At 30.2% G+C, this 25,429-nt stretch overlaps 1 protein-coding gene and 1 non-coding gene across 4 annotated transcripts in view; both read left to right on the top strand.

Annotated features, from left to right (window-relative positions):
• LOC126745631 (neuroligin-1-like) overlaps window positions 1-25,429 on the top strand; it is a 490,464-nt gene that overhangs the window by 221,824 nt on the left and 243,211 nt on the right. The window lies entirely within an intron of this gene.
• Trnat-agu (transfer RNA threonine (anticodon AGU)) lies at window positions 2,943-3,016 on the top strand. The gene has a single exon. It is a non-coding gene; the product is annotated as a tRNA-Thr (tRNA).

The raw sequence follows: 25,429 nt of genomic DNA, 5'->3' as shown, positions 1-25,429 counted from the left end.
TTACCGGAACGTATATTGCTACATTGTAAGCCATCCTTACCTAACATTTAAACGGTGACAAATGGGCTTAAAAATAAAACACCTTCGCATAGCCAGTATTCAATATATCTTCACTTGACTTAACCCGTTTGACTGTTATGCCTCACGTACGATATTATCCTGTGGAATTGAGGGCCCCATACATATTAAAAGCGCTGCACGAAATACCCGCTCTTATTTATCTCATTTTTCTTTTCTTTAACCCTTATGGCTATCTGTACTTGTATAGCAGCTGCATTTTGAGGAGATTACGGTTAAGGTTATAAATCATATAAAAGAAAATTATTGTTTATGAGGAAAAATAAATAACGTTAACAAAACGTATTATTCTGGCATTTGATTGAAATTGATTTTAAATTATATATTTAATGCATATAATTAAGACGATGTCATCGATTTCGAGTAACCGTAAATTGATCACGTCCCCTACTCGGAAACCTCATTCAATCATAATATACCGGAGAAGGGACGTGAATCGGATCTCATCAATGTAATACCAGAAACAGGATTGTGTCACGGCTTGAATCCGATAATGATTGTCTAATGTCATTGAATTATAGCTCAATATAACGACGTAATTGTTTGTTTTGATATCGACTCTTGGTATTAAGGCGTTTCGGGTTACGAAGAGTTTATTGTTCATTTATTATAGGTTATATGTATATTGAAAATGGGGTTTTAATTGTATATAGACTAGGAAGACTCTTTTCTTATATCTGAACTTATTGCTTTTCATATTTGTTTTTCTTCATCTTAATTTAAGTTATACAAACTTTTATCAAAAGCCTAAAAGACCAATTTAATAAACTCAATTCAAATATCTTTATTTAAAGACCATGGCTACCGAATTTTCAGAAAAATGCTACGTTCCGTTTTCCATATACGTCTAATTTGTTATCGGTCGTCAATTATCATATATACCTAACTTGCATAATTCTAGGACTGTAATAGTAAGAATAACAGCTTTTATTTCAATTTATATATTTATATTTGTTTTGTTCCTAATATTTCCTATACAGGGTGTCCTATTTGCCATGTGTGACTATTGCTATTTCCGAAACTATAGGCGATACAAGGGCAGTTAAAAAATAATCAATTTATTTATTCAATAATCATCTGCTAAATAACATTATTGCCTTTGAATGTTAAACATCAATATTAAAAGGAGATAATAAAAAAAAATTAAAACAATGATCTGACCAACTTTTTAATAAATTTACTTTTAATAAACAATATAATAATGAACAATAACAAATCCAGAACTTTAAAATAAATAAAGGTCATCAAATAATATGTACATAATTATGAAACAAATTGTTATTAATCTAAATGTTCGAAATGACCACAATTATTTTGTAAGCAATTGCGCACATTGGTAACAATTTTTCTTAGAATGTTGTTAAATAAATTAAAATTTTATTGCATATTTCTTTTATTTTTAAACTTAATTCCTCTAAATTTTGAGGTGTAGAAAAACCTGGTTCCTAATAAAACCCCGTATGGACAAATCTATGGCTGTTATATCAGGCGATCTTGCGGGCCAATATATAGGACCGTTATTACCAATCCAACAAATAAAAAACCACTAATTTTAATAGGCCTAAGGCTTTTAATTAATTAAATTTTAAATCGTGAGGAAAAGAATAAACATTTAAAAGCATTTAAGTTTTTAGCAATTTAATAAGTCAGATCCGTACTAAGGAAAAATTCCTGATGATGGTTATTAATACGTTGGGGAACATATGAATGAGATACATCATTTCAAATGGAATTAAAAAACATAAGTTATCAAAATGCAGATCCGTATTTTAAAAAGAGAATTTGAGAGCCAAGATACAAAATGTCATAAAAAAAATTAGGTGAAGTCTTGTAGAGCACAAAAAGTTATAAAAGTTTGTAATTAAAAGTAAATTCCTAAAATCAATAGTTTTGGAAATAAGAAATAAAATAACATTTCGCGTTTGTTATAAATCACCCTGTAACTAACGAACTAAAAAACATTTTGCAACGCTGTAAAAGAATGTAGAATAAGCATCAAAATTGGCAAATTTAACTGCTCTCGTATCTCCTATAGTTTCGGAAATAGCAATAGTCACACATAGCAGATAGGACATCCGTATGTAAATTTCCTAAGGGTAAAATTTTGAAAAAAATTAGTGCCCTTTTATTACTTTATATATATAGAAAAATGCTTTGCTTGATTTAATTAAGGGGTCTCTAAAATTCGTGGCAATAAAAAAACTCTGTATATTTACGTATAATAGGTGTAATATTTGTTATTTATTTATATTTTAAAACTATGTATAAAGTATATTTTTTATCTGAGAAATTTAGATCGATTTTTATTTTAATAAGATCTAAAATAAAAATTGTACTATAAATGTTTTGAATGAATGCAAAACATGCATAAAATATTCTAAAATGTCACAGAGATCGTATTTCTCCAGAAACATTTCCGGAAAAATACGATCATTGCTAGGATGTTTCTATTGTATCAACAGAATGTTTCTGGCATATTTCTGTGTTATTAGAGATAGATTTTAATATCTTAGTCATTCAATGACCTTGCTATGTTACCTAAATTTCAACACTTTCCTATTTCTAGTTTCTCTATAATCCATCCAGAAATTTGTCAGCGAATCATTGTGAAAAAAAGCGATAAAAGTCACAAAAATTTTATATTAATAAATCTCATTAGCCCTTGGGCGAAATGTTCATGATAGGATTATTTATTTTGCTCTTGGGTATATTCTTAATAAACGCTATGTATATAAACAAGCTGTAGATCCTAGGAACAGGTCTTACATGCCACCCTCTATATTATTTTAGTAATACAATTAAAATAAATTTATTTTATAAAATTGCTCTATCGTTTAATCTGCCTCTAAATCGTTACGCTCGTCGGCGCCGTGGCTTAGTTGGTTAAAGCGCCTGTCTAGTAAACAGGAGATCGCGAGTTCGAATCTCGCCGGGGCCTACATATACTTTTTTTAATTTTAAATAATTTTTATATAAATGTAACAATTCTCTTCGAAGGGCCCTTTCGATTTAATTTTTTTAATTATTTTAATTAATTTTTACCTGTTTAAATCTTATCTTACTAGAAATATTAGATAGTCATTAAATTCGTAGTAATTGATACAAATTTTGTTACACCTTCAAACTCTGCAAGTAGGTAAAAAATATAAAATATTTAAAATTTTTGAGTCGCTTACACCACTCCACCCTCTCGTCTTAATATTTAAATTTGATAAGCATTTTATCAAAACTTTTTATTTTTACATGCTGTAAAGATCAAAAGTAAACCTTGTTTATCTCCAATCATGATAAATATTTTACAGCATGATGATAAAATACATTTATGCAAATATTTTAGAATGATATTCTAAAATGAAAATCTTACAACAAATTGACTTTTTACTACTTCTATCCATATACTTTTCAAAGGCAGCTGCACAAACTGCAATATTAATATGGAAAACTATCCTAGCATGCACCCAGCAGTATGTCCCGAAATCCCACTACTAAATTCGCATTTCAAAATTTATTAAATTCTAAGAGAAAACGGAAAGTCTAGTTTCACCACATGTTAAAGCACGCTTTTCGATATCGACTTCTGCTCTTTCGAGAGTAAGACATACTCCCCATAGTTGGAATTTTACGAGTTAAAATGGAAAAGTTGGAAATTAAACACGTAGGACTTATAAAGAATTTAGATGAATTATTAATACCAATAAAGAAGAACATGGCAAATTATTATTATTCAAAGTAAAAAAATTGCTCTAATAGCATAATACATATTTTTTTAGACGAAATTTTAAATCATTTGCGATAATATATTTCTAATACCATAAATACTAAGAATTACGTCAAACAGCTGGAAGACATAGAGCTGGAAAACGCGCAAAATTATATCCATTTTCTGGAATCTTTAAAAAATGACTTTAATCCCTAAAATAAAACATGAAATTATTGCAAATACCTGATGATATTGAAAAATACCTAAAAGATATGAAAAGTTATTGCCAACTCGGGAATAAAAATATTAAAGCCCAGGAATAAAATTGAAATTTAATTTAAAACTCTAGGACAAGTAAAACATGTGTTTTAGTGAAGGATGTAATAACATTACTTCATAATGGCGATTACAGTTTTTAAATTCAATTAAATTAACTTATTAAAATATTCCAGGCAATGAGTCAAAATATTGAAAATAATTAAAATAAACTCATGAAATCCTAAGGACAATAATATTGGCAAAGTGGGCTTAAAATAAGTTACAGGTACACATTTGTTCAGTTAAATTCAAGTTTGAAATTTATTACTTACTTAAAAAGGATCCGCAAAGTATACCTATTGCTTACAACTAAAAATTGAGCATTACCCGGAGGATCGATACTGTACCAATTAGACCTTCTGGAAAATGCGATTTCACTTGGTTGGCATCTTGAGCTTGCTTATGTGTAGCAAACTACATTCTCTATTTGTCGGTCGTACTTAAAGATGAATTTTCACGGGCTCTAATCTATTTTTCAATTATAATATCTTTCTATGGTAGAAAAACCATACCAAGGGCTTGATCCGCTTTGCAACTATTTGGATGATGGTAATACTAGAGTTTGTAGTTTGATATTAAATAAATTCATTCTACTTCAAGAGATTTCCGCTGAAATAACGAAACCTCTCTGTGAGTCAGTGAGTTCATCACCTTGGCTAAACTGAGTAATTATGAGACAGTATGTTAAGATATGCATTTGCATGTGATGTTTTTCTATGAACTGAGTGGTGTAACTGTATTAGGATAAAGTCTTGTCAGATAGATAAAAAAATCACAAGAGTACCTGTTACTATACTAACCGATATTTTTTTTTAGATTTTTTCCTTTTTTTGATTGACCATTATTGATGGTTTATTTCTTCTTAAAATGTTTGATATCTGGCAAAAGCATCTTGATATTTTTAAGAATGAAAAACTTGTCTAATTTTTATATTAATAATCATAATCATATTTTATTTTTGTCAGTAATATAAAAATAGTGAAATTCAACTTCCAGAGAGAAGTAGAAAAAATTAATTTAAACGCTTGGACAAAATAATGAGTATGTTATCCGGAAATTAGGGAGTTTTAGGTATCCTTGGCTTTAATGAGTTTCCTTAGCTTTCCTAAAGTTTTTAAAAACTTTTTAGTAATTCTAAGATCAATATTTTTCCTGGATAGTTTTTTGCTTTTTTGGCATTAATTTCCTTGATTTTATTTAGGTTGTTTCTAGTTTCCTTAGGTTTAAATATAAAATTAATTCTTTTTGTATTAAACTCGTTTAAGGAAAAATATAATAAATAAAATAAACTGCTTGGGGTAATTAAATAATGCATTAGAGCTGCCTAAGATGAGAAAAAAAATTAGATAAAGGAACAAAACTTAAAAAAATACAAAATTAAAGTTTTGTCTAAAAAATTATATGAATAATTTACTACAACTGTTTTGGAAAAACTTAAGAAAATTCAACTTCTGACTGAAATGAATAAATTATGTTTCCCTACTTTAGTTTTTTTTTTTATATTTTAGTTTTCTTTAATTCTCTATTTTAAATGTATTAATCATAATCATAATCATATTTTATTCATGTCAATAATACACTAGATTTGTACACGTCATAGACAAACTACCAATCTAGGTGTGATATAAAACCCTAAGTATGATAAAACTTTCTACAAAATACCAAATATAAAACACAATTAAAAAAAATACATACACATACACTAAGATTATTATTTTCTAAACAAATATTACATGTAAAAGGTCAGAGGCAAAAATTAAAATAGGGTAAAATACATAGTTTAAAAACTCGTCGATTAAATAAAAGGAGTTTCTAAGTAAAATTTTCTTACAGGACATTAAAAAATGTGATTTTTAAATAGGACCATTCCGACATCTAAATCACCCAACAATAGAGGTGAAAATGGATCAACTCTATGATGAGTTTTGTAATCATGTATATCTTAATGGCCTACGAAAGACTGATAATTTTTTTTTTGACATAAGGAATGTTCTCTAGGATCTATACTGATGGCAGAATAAGAACACCAAGTCCCTCAAAAGTAGCCCTACAATCCTCTTTATCCTTTAGCATACCCAATATCCTATTGACCTTCCTCTGAAGTGCAAAGATCCTCTTGGCATCAGCCTCATGCCAGCATGTGACTGGAAAACATAAAAATATGCAGCCTTAAGAATTGACGGAGAAACCATATTACTAACCTCTTGGTGAGTTTAGAGGTTTGCCAATGTATCCACCCTATTGCAAGCGTTAGTTCAAATGGATCCCCAGGAACTTTATAGCACCTAGAATTGATCCTTGTGGCAATTTCTAATGTCACTCCCTGCCGACGACACATCAGAGTTCACCGAATGACGTCTGCCTTCCAGATAGGATTCTATTATGTGAAGACTGATTGAGTTAAAATCGAAGGCTTTGAGCTCCTACAGGAAAATTTCATGGTCAACAAAGTCCAAAGCTTTGCTAATGTTACAGCAAAAAAGTGTGTTGTATTGATTATCCCCAAAAGCCTCAACAATGTTGGTGATCAAATGCAATGCACCAAAGACTGTATTTTTATCCTTCCTAAGACCAAAACAGCACTTACTAAACAGATTGTTTTTTTTTTCAAAAAAACCTTTATCTGCTTAGCCAGTAGGGTGGGTCGGTTCTCTAGGTTTTTTATGCCTGTAGTAAAAAAAGTTGCCAAATGGTTCATAATGGATACAAATTTTTTACTTTTTTTAAATTTTATTATTTTACCCCGACCCTAAAAAAAAAGAAAAAATTAAATTTTATATTATTAAAGACTGCTGCTTCTAAATTGAACGAAGCAATCTATCAGATATATCAGTGCAAAGCGAATCAGACTGTGATCCAGACTTCGAACCAGAGCCGTCAACCTTTACGGGCATAACCCTCGACTTTCCTGCATTAGCAAAAGCAATAGACCGAGCTGGATTATCAAGTAGAAAAGGAGCAATGATCGCCAGTGCAGTTCTGGAAGATGTTGGATTGATATCCAAAACTGATCAATCTTATGTAATAGACAAGTTTAAATTAGATCGACCAAGAAAAAGGCAACGACTTGATTTACAAAAAAATATAATAAGACTCTAGCTTCAACGATTGTAAAATATTTAACCGAAAATGAAGTATTAGTTAGCAAGTTAGTTGCGGTTGGCTGCGATGGTTCTGTCATTAACACTGGGCCTCACGGTGGTGTAATCCATTTGTTGGAATTATATCTTAAACGACCTTTGCAATGGCTAATGTGTGTCCTACATGCAAACGAGTTACCATTGCGACATTTGGTTCGAAATCTGGACGGAAATATCACAGGACCATTATCATTCTCGGGTTCATTGTTAGGGTGAAACATGTGAGCGATTACCAAGTAGCGATCAAAAATATTTATACGAGATTTGCACTGCCATATCTACTGGAAACTGTCCATCTAATTTAGCGAATAGATCTACTGGCAAGTTATCTCACGCAAGATGGCTAACAACAGCAAATCGTATCTTGCGGGCTTACATTGCGGTAAGAAATCCCCCGCCTAAATTAAAAGTGTTGACAGAATATATTCTGCGAGTATATGTGAAGATTTGGTTTCGAGTAAAAACTGTACCATTATGTACATTTGAAGCTCTTCACCTTTGGCAGCTAATTCAATATTCAAGATATTTAAGTGAAGAACTTAAAGCTGTAGTTGATCCTGTAATTCAACGAAATGGCTTTTATGGCCATCCCGAAAATATTATACTAACGATGATCTTTGACTCACGTCGTCATATAAGAGAATTAGGGTACAGAAAACTATTAAGTTGCAGGTCGAATGAGAAAAAACTCATGTAAATATGAATAGCACGATAAGAAAATTTGAAATTCCTAAGTTCAATTTTGAAGCGGAATCATATATTGATTTAATAAATTGGCAAAAGTGCAAAGTAACAGAACCTGTCGCTGAGTCTGATGAAGAAATTGAAGAATTTATTAACACTAGCAGCTATCCATAGGTAGATTTATGGAAGTTACCCTGCCATACGCAGGCTGTTGAAAGATATGTCAAATTAGTGACAGGGGCATTGACGGCCGTATCTGGGTTTACTAACAGAGATGGTTGGATACGTACAACGATAGCATCTAGAAGCCAGATGCCAAAGTTTAATGCCAAATCAGACCATCAAGTAGGAAATTAGAAATTGCTCATATGGTTGGGTGGATCGGTGGGCAGGGATGGAACTCGATGGCAGCCACCTCCCGTGGTGAGTTCTGGGTTATTTTGCATCTGTTTATATACAAAATAGGTGAAGAGCTGCTCGTAAGTGGAAAAGTTGAAGAATGCTTGATTTTTTTTAGGCTTAAGAGCTGGCGGGGGGGCTTAAATATGTCTACAATTTAATAATATTTTTTTTTTGCGTAATTAGAGGACTATATTACATTATTTTATAGCACAGGCAAATTATTTTCTTTTTATATTTTTTTTGTATTTTTTTGGGGGGGGGGGGGTAGCGGGGGGTGCAAATGCTGATGATTTTTTTTTTTTAATTTGCATGAGATTATTTTACCCAATAGTAAGTTTTTAAACCACAGGTCTGTCAAAATTAAAGAAAAAGTATAAAAACGACCCACCCTATTAGCCAGTCACTTTTACAAAATCTTTGAGACATTCGTTAAAAACGATAGTTTCCAGGCATATTTGAATTGCCTTTTTTAAATATCGGCAAACAAGTTTCCTTAATACAAAAGTTTATTAGGCTGATCAGTATAGAATGGGTTGTATTTTTTAAAGTCTTTACTATTTTGGTCTTTAACCCAAAGATGTCCTTGCTATTTTTATTTTTTAAATTGGAAATTGTGTTACAAACCTTAATTAAAGAAATATCAGGGAATAAAAAGGCACAGTCTTTGTTAGGAATCAAAGAACCGAACCCAATCAGTATTTGAGTTTGCCAACCGTAAAACAATCTAATGATCCACCCTTAAAGAAAACTACCGAAGTTATATAAAAAAGTTTATATAAGAACTAGTGAAAAAATATAATAATAGCACTTATAAAAAGTGTGATAATATGTTAATATAGTGAAAGGCCAAGAATATGGCATATCTGCAATTAAAAAATACAACAAATTTACCTTCAATTATCTGATATTTGAAAAAAACAAAAATACGAATAAATGTATAAACATAATATATAGGCAAGGCCTGTATAATCTATTTTTAACCTAACATTATTGTAATTCTGCTTTATTTATTTCTTCGTACTTGATACATCTTTTGTTAATTATTGTCCTTTAAGTAAGATTTAGTAAATTTCATAGATCCTATATTATATCATTTTTCGCCTTTTTTTTATAGAAGTAAAATTACTAGTAAGCTCTAGTAAAATAAACATTAATTCTTAGTCAAATACTCAGTTACTATCGGTCGAAATAGTTAAACTTAGCAAACAGGGTAACTGTAATACCTTCTATTTTATTTCATTTTGTTTAAAAGCTATATAGTTTTTTTAATATTTTCATTTGTCATTTTTTTATAGCACTACTTTAAGTTAAAAAAATATTGCTGCAATGTCGCACAATTACACCCTTTAAGCTTTTATGCTACCACTTTTATAGCATAATTCATTGTTTGTTTTTTCCTGACCGAGCTTTTATGGTGTACTTTATTATTTATTATAAGGTTTGTTGTTTTTATTATATTATGAAAAAAATTACACAAAAGCTTGACTTCAAAGGCCAATTTTGCATTTTGTTAAGTCAAAATATGCATACCTATGGTCAATAATGAAGAGAGCATCATAGCCATTTAAGTTATGCACATACATAATTAAAATTCCTCGTAAAAGACTCATGTCAAGACGTAAAATTAGTTAGGAAATGAGTAAATAAAAGGCATGAAACTGAGAGCATATTTTGAATTCCAAAACGTAATTTATGATAGTAGTTAACGTTAAAATTTTCATGGAAAGCTAAAATTAACAATTTATATAATATCTCGCTGTCGCTGGCTAGCTAAACCCCTAGTATTACGGACCGCTTAGATTCAGTTTAACTGTGTTTAATTTTGGGGACAGTCCGCGACCAAACTGGAATCCCATCTCTTTTATTTAAATGGGTTTTAAACCGCAGTGCACATACTCGCTGACTTCGCCAGATGCTTTTTATTGTATATCGGGGACATCGTTTTTTTTTGCGATTCGCTTTTATTTTATGTCGCTTTGTTTTTCGCTTAAGAGTGATAAATGTAAATGCCGCTTAGTTAGATGTCGTTTTATCTTAAATGGGTGTTTATTTTCATTCATTTTTTTATTTACCTATTTTTAATTATGTGCTACATTGTTCCCTGTCTTTGCAATAAAATCCTGATTTGTTTCTTAACTTTTAGTTGCAATTGTTGTTTACAAAATTCTTAGTAATTGGATATCTAGTGGGGTAATATCGCGTTTCCATATCTTTCGTCTTAGGAAAAGAAATTATCGGCAAGTACCAAAGGATATATGGGAAAAAAAGTCGTGTCAGATTATCGCTGGATAATTTTTACCTTAAGCAACAACATTATATGTAACCTCTTAACTGTATCGAGAACCTAATACTGATAAATCTCTTGTCGTTTTATCGTATAATTATATCATCGTAATTGTCTGGACAAGGCCCTGCAAACAGTAGTACCTAAAACACCCAATGATGATTTACTGCCAAATCTTAATTATAGCACAAAGCTACTCTTTGCTACCCACTTTCCTGATTCCAACTAGTATTACGGAGGATCAGATACAGGTACCTTACTTACCCTCGGATGTTTGGCTGCTTACTGATCCCATAATGTAACAGGAAAAAATAAATTAGGCACTCTCTGGATTTTCTCCATTTAAATCCCCAGAACCTGACGGAATCTATTCAACACTAGTTTACTGCGACCTAGAACAGCTATTGTCACACTTGCTGAAAATGTTCATGCGTCTTTGATGCTAAGAGACATCTCTAAAGCATGGAAACAAGTCAGGTTTGTGTCTCTTCCAAAATCAGGGAGGCTGAACTTTATAACTGCCAAAGCTTATCGCCTTATTAGTCCATGATACTTTTACTTTAAGTCCATGAAAAGGCTGGTACATAAAATATATAAGGCATGAAATTCTTCAGATACTACAGGAAGATCAACAGACTCAGCCCTGCCTTATATGATAAAGTAGATAGAAAGGTCGATGGACCACATAGAGTCCACCCTGGGTGTATTTATTGATATCGTTCTAGATAAACTTTAATAAGCACTATTAGGTTTCTTGGGAATTCAAGTGACCTGTTGTCTCTGCTAACTACGATGTGCAGAAATTTGAACTGCAGATTACAGTGCATAACTGAAATTCACAAGTATTTCAGTTATTCAAGGTTCACATAATGACTTTAGGCTGGACAAACAAATTTTAACATTAACAAAATATGTTTTTGCTTGTATAAAATTCTCTTCATTAACTTAAATAGAAAATCCATTTGGTTAGTAAACACAAGAATATAAACTCAAAACATTTGGTAAAACACATAAACATAACATACCAGAAAGACACATTTTATAAAATAAAACTCTATCCGAGGACAGATGACGGTATGTGCGCTTGAGTTATTTTAATCTAACTGAAAGTTATATTTGATGCGACAGTTTCTGTTTAGCATTAAAATTACCATAAAGCTTACGTTTATTTTAGAACGATTAGAATGAGCTTTCTTGACATTTTTAATTTTCTCTGTTTTCGGGAGTTTAAAAATATAGACCAATGCTCCTTAATTTTAATTTTAACATAGTTTCCAAATTGTCCCGGCTAAAGGCATGACTCCGCTTTTATTTCTTAACATTTCAACGGAAATGCCTGCAGAAAAGTCGATATCCAAAAGCGTAGGATGTGGTAAGATCAGGCTTTTCAATTCGAAATAAAATTTATTAAATTCTGAACCATAAATGGAATTACGAGAGTTGAAACAGAGAAAAAGTTTCTGCTAAAATGTAATTTTATCATAAAAGAATTCATTTCAGAAATAGTGAGCGATAACAAATTGTTTATGCTGAGGATTTTTCCATGTTTTAAAAAATATAAAATGAGCAAAATTAAATTAGGTAATTTTAATTCTTGCTAAGAGTTTATTTTACGTTTAATTTTTCGTGTTACTGTTGCATTAATATTATTATAGTAACAAACAAAATTGTTTTAGAATCAAACGATATTTAAATTAGAGCAATGAGTAAACTAGTTTTGTTTAATTATTTTTTAGTTAGGTTAAATCTATACAATTTTAATTAGTTAATTAGTTCACATTAAAGTGAACGCGCCAATATTAGCAAAGGTTAGAAGAAAGGGTAAAAAATTATGTAAATAAAAATGTATACTCCCACTCAGTCTTTTCTGTTTTTGTAATCGATATTATTGCCTCTGCTTAAATTACCAGTAGAATTATAGACATTTCGTTCAACTGCCCGATTTGCTTCAATTCTATAGCTAGGTTTTCATATTTTGTGATGGTTTTGCTGAGATTATGACTCAATAGTACTGCTACGTCACGATCCCAGTATATCAGCATTGTGGCTGATTCTAAAACTGCTTGTGGCTTGTATTTATAAAAGAGTGGACACGTTTCAAGAAGACGATTTTTGAGAGACAATTTTATTGTAAGTTTCTATTTAGGGTATAAAAGTCAATTCCGAATTTTTACAACACAATCAAAAATAAACCACATAATAAGATTTTTCCTTGTTTTTTTAAGTACATTATATCTAGAAAAACACATAGCTCGTCTGCTGATTTGGAATATCATTGAAATAGCAATAGAATAATTAAAAGATCTTTCATAGACAAAATCTTTCAGGCAAAAAAATTAAACACTTTTGACGCCCAGTTTTGGATTGTTCCCTAAATATTCAAAAATTGAAATTCAGGCAAACCACTAAAGGCGATATATTTTGTTTTGCCCTAATGTAATGTTATCTTATTTATTCAAAACTAAGCAAATATGTTATCAAAGTCTAATTCACCTAACTCCTTTACATAAGACCAAGTTTTCCCAGAGTAAAACAATGAATTTTAATGTTATAAGTGCATAACCTAAATGGCTTTGATGCCCTCTTTATTATAGACCACAAATTTTGACTTAATAAAATGCAAATTGGCCTTTGAAATTAAGCTTTTATGTAATTTTTTTAGGCACAAAATATAATAAAAACATACCTTACAATAAATAATAAGGCACACTATAAAAGCTGGGCCAGGAAAAAACTAGCAATAAATTATGCTATAAAACTGGTAACATAAAAGCTTAAAAGGTGCAATTGTATGACATTGCAGCAAATTTTTTTTACGAAAAGTGGTTTTATAAAAAATGACAAATGAAAGTAATAAAAACACTACATCGCTTTTAAACAAAGCAAAATAAAATATCAGTTATTACGATGTTTGCTAGGTTTGACTATTCGGATCAGTAAGTAGTAACTGAATTTATGTGATTAAAAATTAATATTTATTTTACCTTTATAAAAAGTAGATGAAAAATTATATAAAAGAGTATATCTATAAAACTTACTTAAAGAACAATAATTACGCAAAGATGTGTCAAATACGAACAAAATAATAAAGCAGAATTACAGTAATGAAATATTGATTACGTTATATAGGATTTTCCTAAATATCATGTTATTACTGAAGGAGGTTATTCTTGGCCTATTGTATGACCTTAAATTTATTTGTGTTTTTGTTTTTTCTGAAAATCAGCAAAACGTCGATAATTGAATGTAAATTTGTTGTAACTTAATTGCAGAGGCATCATATTCATAGCCCTTCACTATATTGACAGGTTATCATACTTTTTGTACGTGCTAGTATTATATTTGTAAAAGATTCTTAAATCATTTTACATACAAAAAAGTTATAGTTAAATCAGGCATTTTATTATTGATGTCAAATGGTTCGGTTATTTCTTGTCCATATTAAAATTTTAATATAAATTAAAGGGTTATGATTTATGAGTGTTTGTATTGTGAAGAAATAAAATGTTAATTTAGTGCCAATTATTTAGGAATTACTAGGTGCAAAATTAGGAAAATTAACATAATTAAGCATTTTAAGAATTAGTTTACTAACTACTATATTTGCTAAGAATGTAGGTAGAATAGGGCATTCACGAAAATTAATTAAGGAAATTATATTTTATACATCTATTTTCTATTATTGAATTATATTAGGCTATAACCTTAAACACATTAAAAAAGTAATCCTTGTATTTTCTTTGCTACTTTTTGAAACCGTCAATCAATATTAATTAAGTGTTTATGAAAGAATCAAATAAACCCAAAAAAATTAAGCAATTTTATATATTTAAATTAAATTTATTGATAGTAGATTAAACTATCAAAATGTTGATTCAAGTTAGATATTATATATAAAAGTACAAGCTCAAAGGTTAATAGAGAAAACACTAACTCCTTAAAATACATGAATAATAAATGAAAATGGTTATTTTAAAATAAAAAAAATAAATATTGCAGAACTACAATTCATTTACAAAGAAACAAAGAGTTAAAATAAAATCAATAAAACTGTTGCTTTTTAGTGCTATAGTAGTCAAATGTAATTGTAAGTCTCTATTTAGGGTTTAAAAACAATTTTAGTTTCGTTTTCACAACACAATCAAAAAAGCCACCACTTTTTTTTTTTCAAAATAGCATTCAAATTATATAAACCTGAAATAGCTTCAATTTGTATCCAAAAAAATCTTTCATTAGCAAAATCCTTTAAATTATCAGGCAAAGGATTAAAGACTTTTAGCACCAACCCACTTCAGGCAAACCACTAATGGCAACATATTTTATTTTGCCCCCATGTATCTTATTTATTTGAAGCTAAGCAAATATGTTATTAAGGTCCAATTTACCTTACACTTTTACATCGATGGCAAAACAAAAAACACTTCCTTTTTAATCACACATTGGTAGATCATTCATGTATATAGAAAATAACAGCGGTCCCAAAACCGAACCCTGAGTTACTCGTGATACACGTGACTGCCGTAACACCACTTTTAACTCCCTTTAATTTCACATACAGTATCTTATCCTTCAAATAGCTCTGAAGTAAATTCCATACGTTACCCCCAGTACCAATATAGTAAAATTCTTTTTTAGTGTTTTTTTGAGTGTTTTTGGCAGATTATATCAAACACATGTCCACGTATACAAACATCATTATTGGTAGTTGAATACCATGTTCTCCTTCCGCAACATCCATTTCGCAACATTTTAATATCAAATTGAACAAACTAATATCTAAAGTGACGACCAAACAAATTAGTGCTCCCGAACCAATATTCTTTCAAGAAGACCTTAGAAATATTGGATATTAGATGAACTTTCATTCTTGAAGAGTGGACAGAAAAATTGACATGGATGATACGCTTATAATAGTAAAAGACTAGCATGAAATCATTAATATAATGCAGAAGCTAGTTAAACACACCAGGCGGTGCAGTACGGGCTATCAATCAATAATTCAAAGTCTAAGATAATGATTGTTGACTCTGTTAATAACAAAAGCTCCGACATTATACTAATTTCTTCCTCACCACCTGATTACCTTGATTAAAAGTCAAATTTGAAATAGAAGTCCTTCAAGCTCTTTTGGCGCCCAACATGACTCCAAAAATACTAACTAAAAGAGAATGTTTAAAAGCTATAAACGCGTGCATTGTAGGAATTTCGAACTTTTAAAAGTGTCGGGATAAAAAGTATTCTGCAGAAAATACCAAAAAGCGACACTAAAAATTCGAATGCGGGCTTCGCTCGTCGTCAACGCTTTTTAACTGTCCAATATGAACAGAGTAAAATAACACTTTGTTTTTCTTTCAATTAGTAAGCTAGATTTTTTTTAAATAAACCCAAGAGTAAGCGTATTTCCTATATCTTATTACCCGTCAACAACTTTAGAATCGATTAACCTCGAGAGACCTTACAAGTAATTTTGCTTTTGCGATGATTGAAAAAAAAAGTGTTAGAAGCTAAAAGCAAGCTACAGCTATTTCTTTTAAATAATTCTTGCTTAATGCCCACTATATCTTGTTACGCGTCAACACCTTTATAATCGATTAGCCTCGAGAGGCCACAAATTAAATTGAGGGGCAATTTGAATCCCTATTAGTGTGAATATTTAATGCTAAAGGTGTGAGTGGCTGACCGTCTGTTAAATTGAACAAGACGGATTTGGTGTGCAAAATTTGTAATTAAGCTCTTTAGTAAATATACCAAAATATTGTATGATATTTACTTAATTTTTTGTATGGTAGTATAAGTTTCTATAAAACCATTGCGTTCTTTAGTTATAGCTTCTCCGAATAAGCTATGACAGAGAACATGGCTTGTAATTTTAAAGAATGTTTCGAAATTATATGCATAATCTATAAGGGTATTACTCACAAATAATTAGTGACCTGAAAAATGAGTTCAAAAAACTAATATATATGGACCTCTTATATATATAGTCAATATAGCGCAACTTACGGCATACTTTTTTTTAAAGAAGAATTTTAAAAATTCAGAAATACATTAACTTGTTAAGGGAAGAACTTTTAAACCACAAACAAATTGTAAACCCCTTAAGCGGGAAAGGAATATTCTAATTCTTTTTTAAAATAGTAATAAAATATTTCGTACTCCTCCATAGTTCCATTACAAACCTGTAATATCACCAAAATTTAAACAATTGAGCTTTGCGGGAGTCTTTTTCATGTTATCGTACGTTGAAAGCAAAAGTATTTTCCCCAAATATTCGAATGCTTTGGGCGGTTGTGAGTTGCACTGCCTTTTGTCTGGCATTAAATAGGTTTTCGCTAATCACCCAGATACTTACCGTTTATCAATAGACTGTGCTATTACGTCTATTGTTGAATAATTGGGATGCTTTGGGCATTTTCCATCTGGATTTTTTAAATAGTACTTCTCGATCTCTGTATTTGATTAAATTGAGGTACTAGAAAAGTTAGATAGAGGATTAGGAAAGTTTAGGATTGGAATAAATTATAAACTTTAATCTCTTAGTTTAAAAAAAATTTTCAAGGACATTTTAATTACCAGAGATAGGTTAAGTTTTAGAAAGAACCAAAGTATTAATCAAAGCATTTTGAGTCGCCCAACAAATATATTCAATGCATTTATTGAATTAGATCCAGAACACCCAAGCCTTGTTTTATGATTTCAGAAAAGGTTTTGACTGCGTCGACCATTGTATCTTTCTTAGATAATACAAATATTCTAACTATTTAAAATTAAGCAGTACTCGTAAAGTTAAAAATTCTACACTGAATCATCAGATGTACTCTGCTTCAGGGATTTCACCTAGTAGCTTAATAAAAAAGCTTTAGATCAGACATAATTATTTGACGAATTGCAGCAGCAATTGGTAAATTATAATTAATGAATTAGGTATATAGTATTAAATTATATTCGTGATCTTCGTGAATTATATTCGTGAAATTTTTAGCAGATTGAATATTGAATACTGAATTTTTGGGAAAAATGATTATCTTCCATTTAAACTGTGTATTAAATTCGTCAATGATTAGCAAATAAAACACAGTAGGAGTAACAGTTCGAAAGTTATGGCCATTTGAAGTTTGCTTTACATCAGTAAACCTTTACTGGGTCAGGTTCAGAGTTTTTGATTAATAATTTTTAATCTACGTAAGTTAGAGTCATAAAATTACTTTTATTTAATTGATAATAATATACTGTAAATATTGATAATCATTAGTAAAGCTCTAAATGCAATACTGTTAAAGATATTTCAAATACTACCAAGGATGTTCCTTTTAAATATGCCACGACTCATACAGGGTTGATTAATATCTCATTTGAAAGAACTTTTTATTCTTTACATTTTAGCACCTTATTTTTAAATTTGAGTGTCACGTTGCCAAGTTAGGGTTATTTAAACATTGTAAATTAATTATTATTAGAGATTATTATTGAAAGTGGTATATGTATATTTTTTTTAACACCTACAATTTTCCTATAAAGCATTTTTCTTTTAGGCAATTATTTTCTGCAAAAAAAAAGTTTTATTAGGCACACCTTTACGCCCCCCCACCCACTCCAAACAACTTACCAGTAAAAAATTGTTTTAAAAAACCATTGTTTTCCAAAATAATACGCATGAGTAACAGCTGGTTTCATTATTAATATCCAATCAAATAACACAGTTTGTTTATCTAAATTTCCGAAACAGTGGTTCACTTAAAATATAAACAACCGCTAGAAATTAAATTCCTCATCTAAATATTGACATGTTTTATGTCACTGTGTTTAGTGTTTGATTACTTTAGTTTCTATTTAAACGAACACTAAAAAAATATATATTTACAAAAAATTACGTTTAATCACAATACTTCGTTCTGACAATTAAAATTTCATATAGACCAATATGCAGCTTACAGTATAATGAATTTACCATGCTGTAGTACATACAATGTCATTACAAACCGATAACTACCCAAAATTCAGCTTTAGCAATCTTGTAGTTCACGGTTTGTAGAATACAATAATGAACGCCCAACAGGCCAATTATTTCGGCGCTCGTAAAGTATGATTGTTGCGTAATAAATTTGCCAGGCTAATGGGGCAAAACCAAACCGAAACAGATCCGGTAATTTACCTTTGGGGAACGATAAAATAGTTATTTACTCCTTTATTAAAAGATTCTTTAGTAGTGGAAATTCTTAGTGTGAAAAAATGGCTGAAAATTAATAGTCAGGGCATAACTTATATGGGTATGATGCTCAGCCAATCATATCAAAAATATATTATGTTCTAGTTTTGCAATAATATAAGGGACACATCTTTCATCCTTCTGTCTTCTTTCTAAAGATGACAGTGGGTGAACCTGCTTAAAACCACAAGAATTCCTTTTACAAAGCAAAGAGGCCTGGAACGACTAAACAAAAGATAAAAACCCAGAAAGTTAAGTAAGAGGATTCATTTTTGACAAAACAATGAATAAGACAAAAATTGCATTTGGCAGCTGCAGGAGACTATGTGACAAAAATAAACTTATGGCTTCATAAAATAGAAGTAACACCTATTTTACCATATGGTTTAATATCCTAGGAAAGGCCGGTTCTATAAACTTTAGCAATCAGAAAACTGCATTCAGTCTAAGTAGTCAGTAAGTTGAAAAATGAAGATGCACCAAGAAGTCAAGTCAATCTATGAATTGTCACCCAACAAGATGATTCTTCAATACTAATTTCCACAGACACCTAGTCAGGTACACAGACGATTTTATGACCAAAGAAAGCTTAGAGGCTGGTAAGGACAATAACTGCTATGAGTTTGTGCTGCCATTTAATGATGTGCTATAATTACTCAAGAAAAAGATACTTAACATAAAAATTTAGTTATATACTGGGACATTCATGCAGCCATTAGCTGCCGTAAGGTTTTAGGCTAGTAAGAGACATTGTTTGAAATGTCTGGATAGTATAGTCGGGTCTAATAAAGTAACTCTAGCATTAGAACTAGACCATAGTATTGAGATCAAGATATGGGGAGGGTAAAAGGTTTATAAAGCCTTACATGCTTAAATTTACCATAGATCTTTTAAACCACAAATTGAAGACAGTAAGGTTAATAGTAAATTGCTTTCAGGTCATTACAAATTTATACATCTGACGATTTTAAAAATCACAGACGATAACCTTTGCAGGCTTCTGTAAAACTTAATATTACTGATGTTTCGGCTAATATTAAACCATCCTCAGTAGAACTCTTCAAATTCTCTAAGTAAATAGTAAATTAAAATAATTGCAAGATTCGTGGCCCTGACCGGTGTGAATATTTTCTAAAAATGTTTGTGTGTGTGGTTGGATTTAAGTTTATAAAGGGTATTTTAATAAGAACGCAAGATTTAAATTGCGACAGTCAGACTATGATGTGACAAATCGTAAGTTCAAGATGGTAGTTAGTAAACATGGAGCATTACACAATAGAACAACGCGTCCTAATTGTCAAAATTTCTTATCGAAATGATGAACGTTTAATTACCACTATTCGTCCAATGTTCGGTCGAAATGTAGTTCCTTATTCCTCTACTATGAAAATATTAATCAAAAAGTTCGAAAGTACTTGTTCGGTTAGTGATGGGAAACACACGATACGAGTTCGTAGAGATCTTTCAAAAAAAAAAATATTACGGTAGTTCGCGATATTGTGACAAAAAGAACTAAGATATTAATTCGTTATCGGGCACAAGAATTGGAGATTTCAGCGAATTTTCTCTAAAGATTTACAGCCGCATGCCTATAAATTCCAAGTGACTCAACAACTTCTGCCAAAAGATCATGAACAGCGAAGAGAATTCACCAATTTCAGTGACGGAGCCCATTTTCACCTCGACGGCTTAATAGACACAGTTTGAGCATTTAATTCATCGAAAATCAACAAATGATTCATGAGAAAGTAATGCATCTACAATGTGTTACTGTAAGGTGTGCATTAGTGGTCTAGAGAAATTATTAGACTAGTTTTCTCCGGAAACAAAGAAGATAATGCAGTAACGGTGAATGGTGAACAATATCGTGCTATGATAACACAGTTTCTTGAGGCTCATTTGGAAGCTATTGATCTTGATGACGTGTGGTTTCAGCTGGACTGTGCCAGATGACAAACATGGACGATCTTGCACAAGTTTGCTCCTGGTCGTGTCATTTCCCGATTTGGGAACCAGAATTGGTCTCCACGCTCTTGCGATTTAAGGCCTTTAGACTTGTATCGAAAATCACAGGTATATGATAATAGGCCTAGTATCCAGTATATATTTTTTCCAGCCAAGTATATTTTCTAAATCAATAAATATTTCAATACTTTGCTACAGAAATCCATACAGTTTACAGAAACAATACGTTTTATTAAACACTAAAATCTCGCGTTCTTATTGAAACATCCTTTAGTAAGTCTCGATATTACTGACGTTTCATGTTATATTATATTGGACCATCTTCAGTAGAACTCTCCAAGTAGTTCACTAAGGAGTCAATTAAAATTATTGTAAGATTCGTGGCCCTAATCGGTGTAAATAATCTCGATAAATTGTGAAGCAAGTGTAACTGTATGTTGTTAGTGTAACATTTAGGTTCTAATCATATAGACACACTTAGACACAAAAAAAAAAACAATTACAATCAATCTAATTACATCTTCCTTCTCATTCTGAAGCTTATTATTTAATAAAGGCAGAGCTGTAACATGCGACCTAATCTAAAATTAATTAGGATTATTTGCCTTTTAACAACCCTTAAAGCAAGACTTGTAGGATCTTTATTTAAAAAAGAGGATTCTGCAATGCCTAATAATTATAGACCGATATTTTCATTATTAATTATTCATAAGTGCCTGACAGTACCATTAGTGAAACAGAATTTAAAGAAAACGTTCTATTTAGTGAATATCGGTAGAGTTTTAGGACGAATTGCTCAAGGTATTTTGGGTTTCACCACAGATTTTTCGAATGCCTTGAAATAATCGCAGTAGTAAACTTAAGTCTTATTTTGGGATATCTAAAAGGCTCTTGACTGTATAGGGATTGAGGACGTACTTCAGTAAATAGTAAAATAGAAATTGGTATTACATAGGGACTGACCGTACAATATCTTTCTGTACTGATACTCTCGATGGTTTTTTGAAAGACTTGGTAGAGGCACAGGAGAGAGCTGAGATCTAGTCCAAACAGATTACTGTTAAATGCAGATTAATGCAGAAAAATTTACTAAGTTATGTAGACCTAAACATATTAAATATAAACGTAGTTAATTTTTGTAGTAATGTTTGACCTGTGATAAGGTATGCTGGTGTGTGAAATTCTTAAGTCGATTGGATAGAAATGCACATGGTATTTGACCTGCATAGAAAGGCTTGAAAAATAAAGAGTAGTCTATGATATACAAAATTATGTTATTCACCATTTTTTTAAAAACATTAAAGAAAACCTTATTGGGAGAGATTTCTATACATTCAATGACAGATGCTTACATTTATTATTAAATTAAATTAATATTTTACTAATACGCGTTACGACACTTTAAATACATTATGCAAAACTTTAATTAAAAAGCTATTTAATTAACACTACAAAGAAATTATCAAGCCGTTAAAATAGCGATCTGTATAATAAAACCATTTTCCTTCCCGGTTTCCTTCGATTACCATAAAAAAAATTCTTTTTTCAATATCCGTTTTCACTATTACGCCCGTATATGCAGGCCATATTTGGGCCAACAAAATAGCTGCTTTCTTGTATAAATATACAAACAAAATCCTATTTTCATTTCATTCGTCGAGCTTACGATTGAACAATGTCGAAAGCGCCAACAATCGACAATATAGCCCGAATTTTCCAGCGTAAAATTTTTATTCGCGTGTTTCCTCAGAAATCCTTTTTATCGTAGTATGCTTTTTAAATTTTAGGATGTCTATATAATACTCGCTCTAACTTTTTTCATCGCTACTTTGAAGCTAAAAATTTACAGGTGCAGCTTGGGCCTAAACGTGCTTGTATTAGACACCTCGTGAAACTTTTATTTTATGCTTTATTTAGCCTTTTTTTTTCAGGAAAAGTGTTATTTTAAATTTCAAAATAAGGCATAATTTTTTGAAGGGGATTAGAATACGATCGCAATTAATTATCTGAGGTTATAAAAATATGTAAGGAATATTCAGCTATGATTTAATTTACCGAATTTGTAGCTACTTTATTCTGTGTCTTTACCTTAAGCCGGAATTGAATCCAGATTTCATACAAATTATTGTAGTATATTGTGATTGTAGTGTAGCTATTTAACTTGTGCTGTTAAACCTAAATATATTTCTACAAGATCTACAATCCATATTTTGGCAGTTAAATTAATTTTTTAATACAAAAATGAAATAATGGTGGAAAATTTGAATTTAGATATCTCTGATCAAACTGATTTAAATGTTTAAATAAGGATCTGAAGAAATAAATATTGGCAGAAATTATGAACAATAATTCAAGTGCTGTTAAAGCCTATTTAAGTTTTATAAATAAATTAAATGGGTATGTAGAGAAAAACACCACCTCTATAAAAGTTAGAAGCAAAATTCGGAAAAGAAAAATTAAAAAAAAAGTAACCGTGATAAACAAATTAAAATAACCGTTTTAGAAACTTAATAAAAAAGCAAGCTTATTAAAAAAGCAAAAAATAATTATTATAGGTCAAAGATAAATGAATTATAAACAAATTTGGAACTTTGTTAACGAGGCCTATTAATTAAAAATAAATAATTCATTTATTACTGGTGATACTGAGATGAGTAAAACTAATGAAGTTTATTAATGTAGGAAAATCCATTGAATACAACGTACTAATTATTATAATAACCGCGCCTATTATTATGTTTTCCGTAAAGTTTCTACTTTTAAAAATTAATTATTTAAATATCAAAATTTTTATATTTATCATACCATCAGGTGCCGTGGTGCTTTTAGAACTTCTCAACATAGATGTCACCTAAGTGTGAGTTTAGTATTTTCTTTAACATACTATTCAGCCAATTACTGACATCTCTATTTATCTTTGTTAATATTAGAATATTAATTAAAAAAAATAAATAAATAAAAGACTTCTATTCGCATAAACTTACACCCAGGGGTATATAACTTGTGCCAATTTTAAACTTTTGTAAGTGTGACTTATTTTAATAATAAAATCTTTTCTGTGTCCTTTTGTTTCTTTGTTTAAAACAAATTTAGTATCCCCCGATGATAGACTGTGTTCAAAACATGTTGGAAATTCTAAACCACAAAATTGGACGAAAAAAGAAAGAAGACCTGGGAGTTCTTTTAGATCAAAATCCTAAATGGGATGATCATAATACCTGCCTAAATAAAAAAGTAAGAAATATATTTGACAAATTTTATAATCTTAGAAATGTCCTTAATAAGTTTGTCGTACCATTGCTTAAATAAAAAATTGAAAACTAGGGTATCGTAACTTTTAAATCTCTCCTGACCGTTAAAAGTGATTTCAAAAATGCCCTCAAATGCCTGGAAATTAAAAGAAATCTTTAATTTCTTACATAGCAGTTGCAAATTAAATTTAAAAAAATCCTCAACTGCCTGGAATAAATTGAAAAATACCATTGCTTGAATAAAAAATAGAAAACTAGGGTATCGTAACTTTTAAATCCTTCCTGGCTATTAAAAGTGATTTCAAAAATGTCCTCAAATGCCTGTAAATTGGGAAAAAAAGTTTATTTCTTCCAGATAGTTATAAAGCAAATTTAAAAAAATCTTATAGTAAAAAAATAAATAACTAGGGTGTCGTAACTTCTAAATTCTTCCTGGTTATTAAGAGTAAATCAAAAAATGTGCTCAAATGCCTGGAAATTGAAAGAAATATTTAATTTCTTACAGGCAGTTGGAAATTAAATTAAAAAAAATCCTCAACTGCCTGGAATAAATCTAAAAACACCATTGTTTAAATAAAAAATAGACAACTAAGGTATCATAACTGTTAAATCCTTTCTAGCCATTAAAAGTAGTTTCAAAAAGGTCCTCAAATACCTGGAAATTAGGTGAAATATTTAGCTTCTTTCAGGCAGTTGGAAATTAAATTTAAAAAAATCCTCAATTGCTTAGAATAAATTCCAAAATATTATAATAAGAACAAGTTATAATAAGAAATAAGTAGGATGTCGTAACTTTTAAATTCTTCATTGTCATTAAGAGTAAATTAAAAAATGTTCTTAAATACCTAGAAATACCAATAAAAAATACCATTGCTTGAATAAAAAATAGAACACTAAGGTATCGTAGCTTTTAAATCCTTCCTGGTTATTAAGAGTAAATTAAAAAATGTCTTTAAATACCTGGAAATTGAAAGAAATTTATAATTTCTTACAGGCAGTTGGAAATTAAATTTAAAAAAATCCTCAGTTGCCCAAAATAAATTTAAAAATCTTATAGTAAAAAAATTAATAACTAGGGTGTCGTAACTTCTAAATTCTTCACGGTTATTAAGACTAAATTAAAAAATGTGTTTAAATGGCTGGAAATTGACAGAAATGTTTAATATTTCCAGGCAGTTGAAAATTAAATTTTAAAAAATCCTCAATTGCCCAAAATAAATTTCACAATCTTATAGTAAAAAAATAAATAACTAGGGTGCCGTAACTTTTAAATTCTTCCTGGTTATTAAGAGTAAAATAAAAAATGTTTTTAAATATCTGGAAATTAAAAAAAATGTTTAATTTCTTACGGGCAAATGGAAATTTAATTTAAAAAGTCCTCAACTGCCTGGAATAAATTTA

The sequence above is a fragment of the Anthonomus grandis genome, chromosome 16 (genome assembly GCF_022605725.1).
Source record: "Anthonomus grandis grandis chromosome 16, icAntGran1.3, whole genome shotgun sequence".
NCBI lineage: Eukaryota > Metazoa > Arthropoda > Insecta > Coleoptera > Curculionidae > Anthonomus > Anthonomus grandis.
This window is presented reverse-complemented; position numbering and strand designations above follow the sequence as displayed.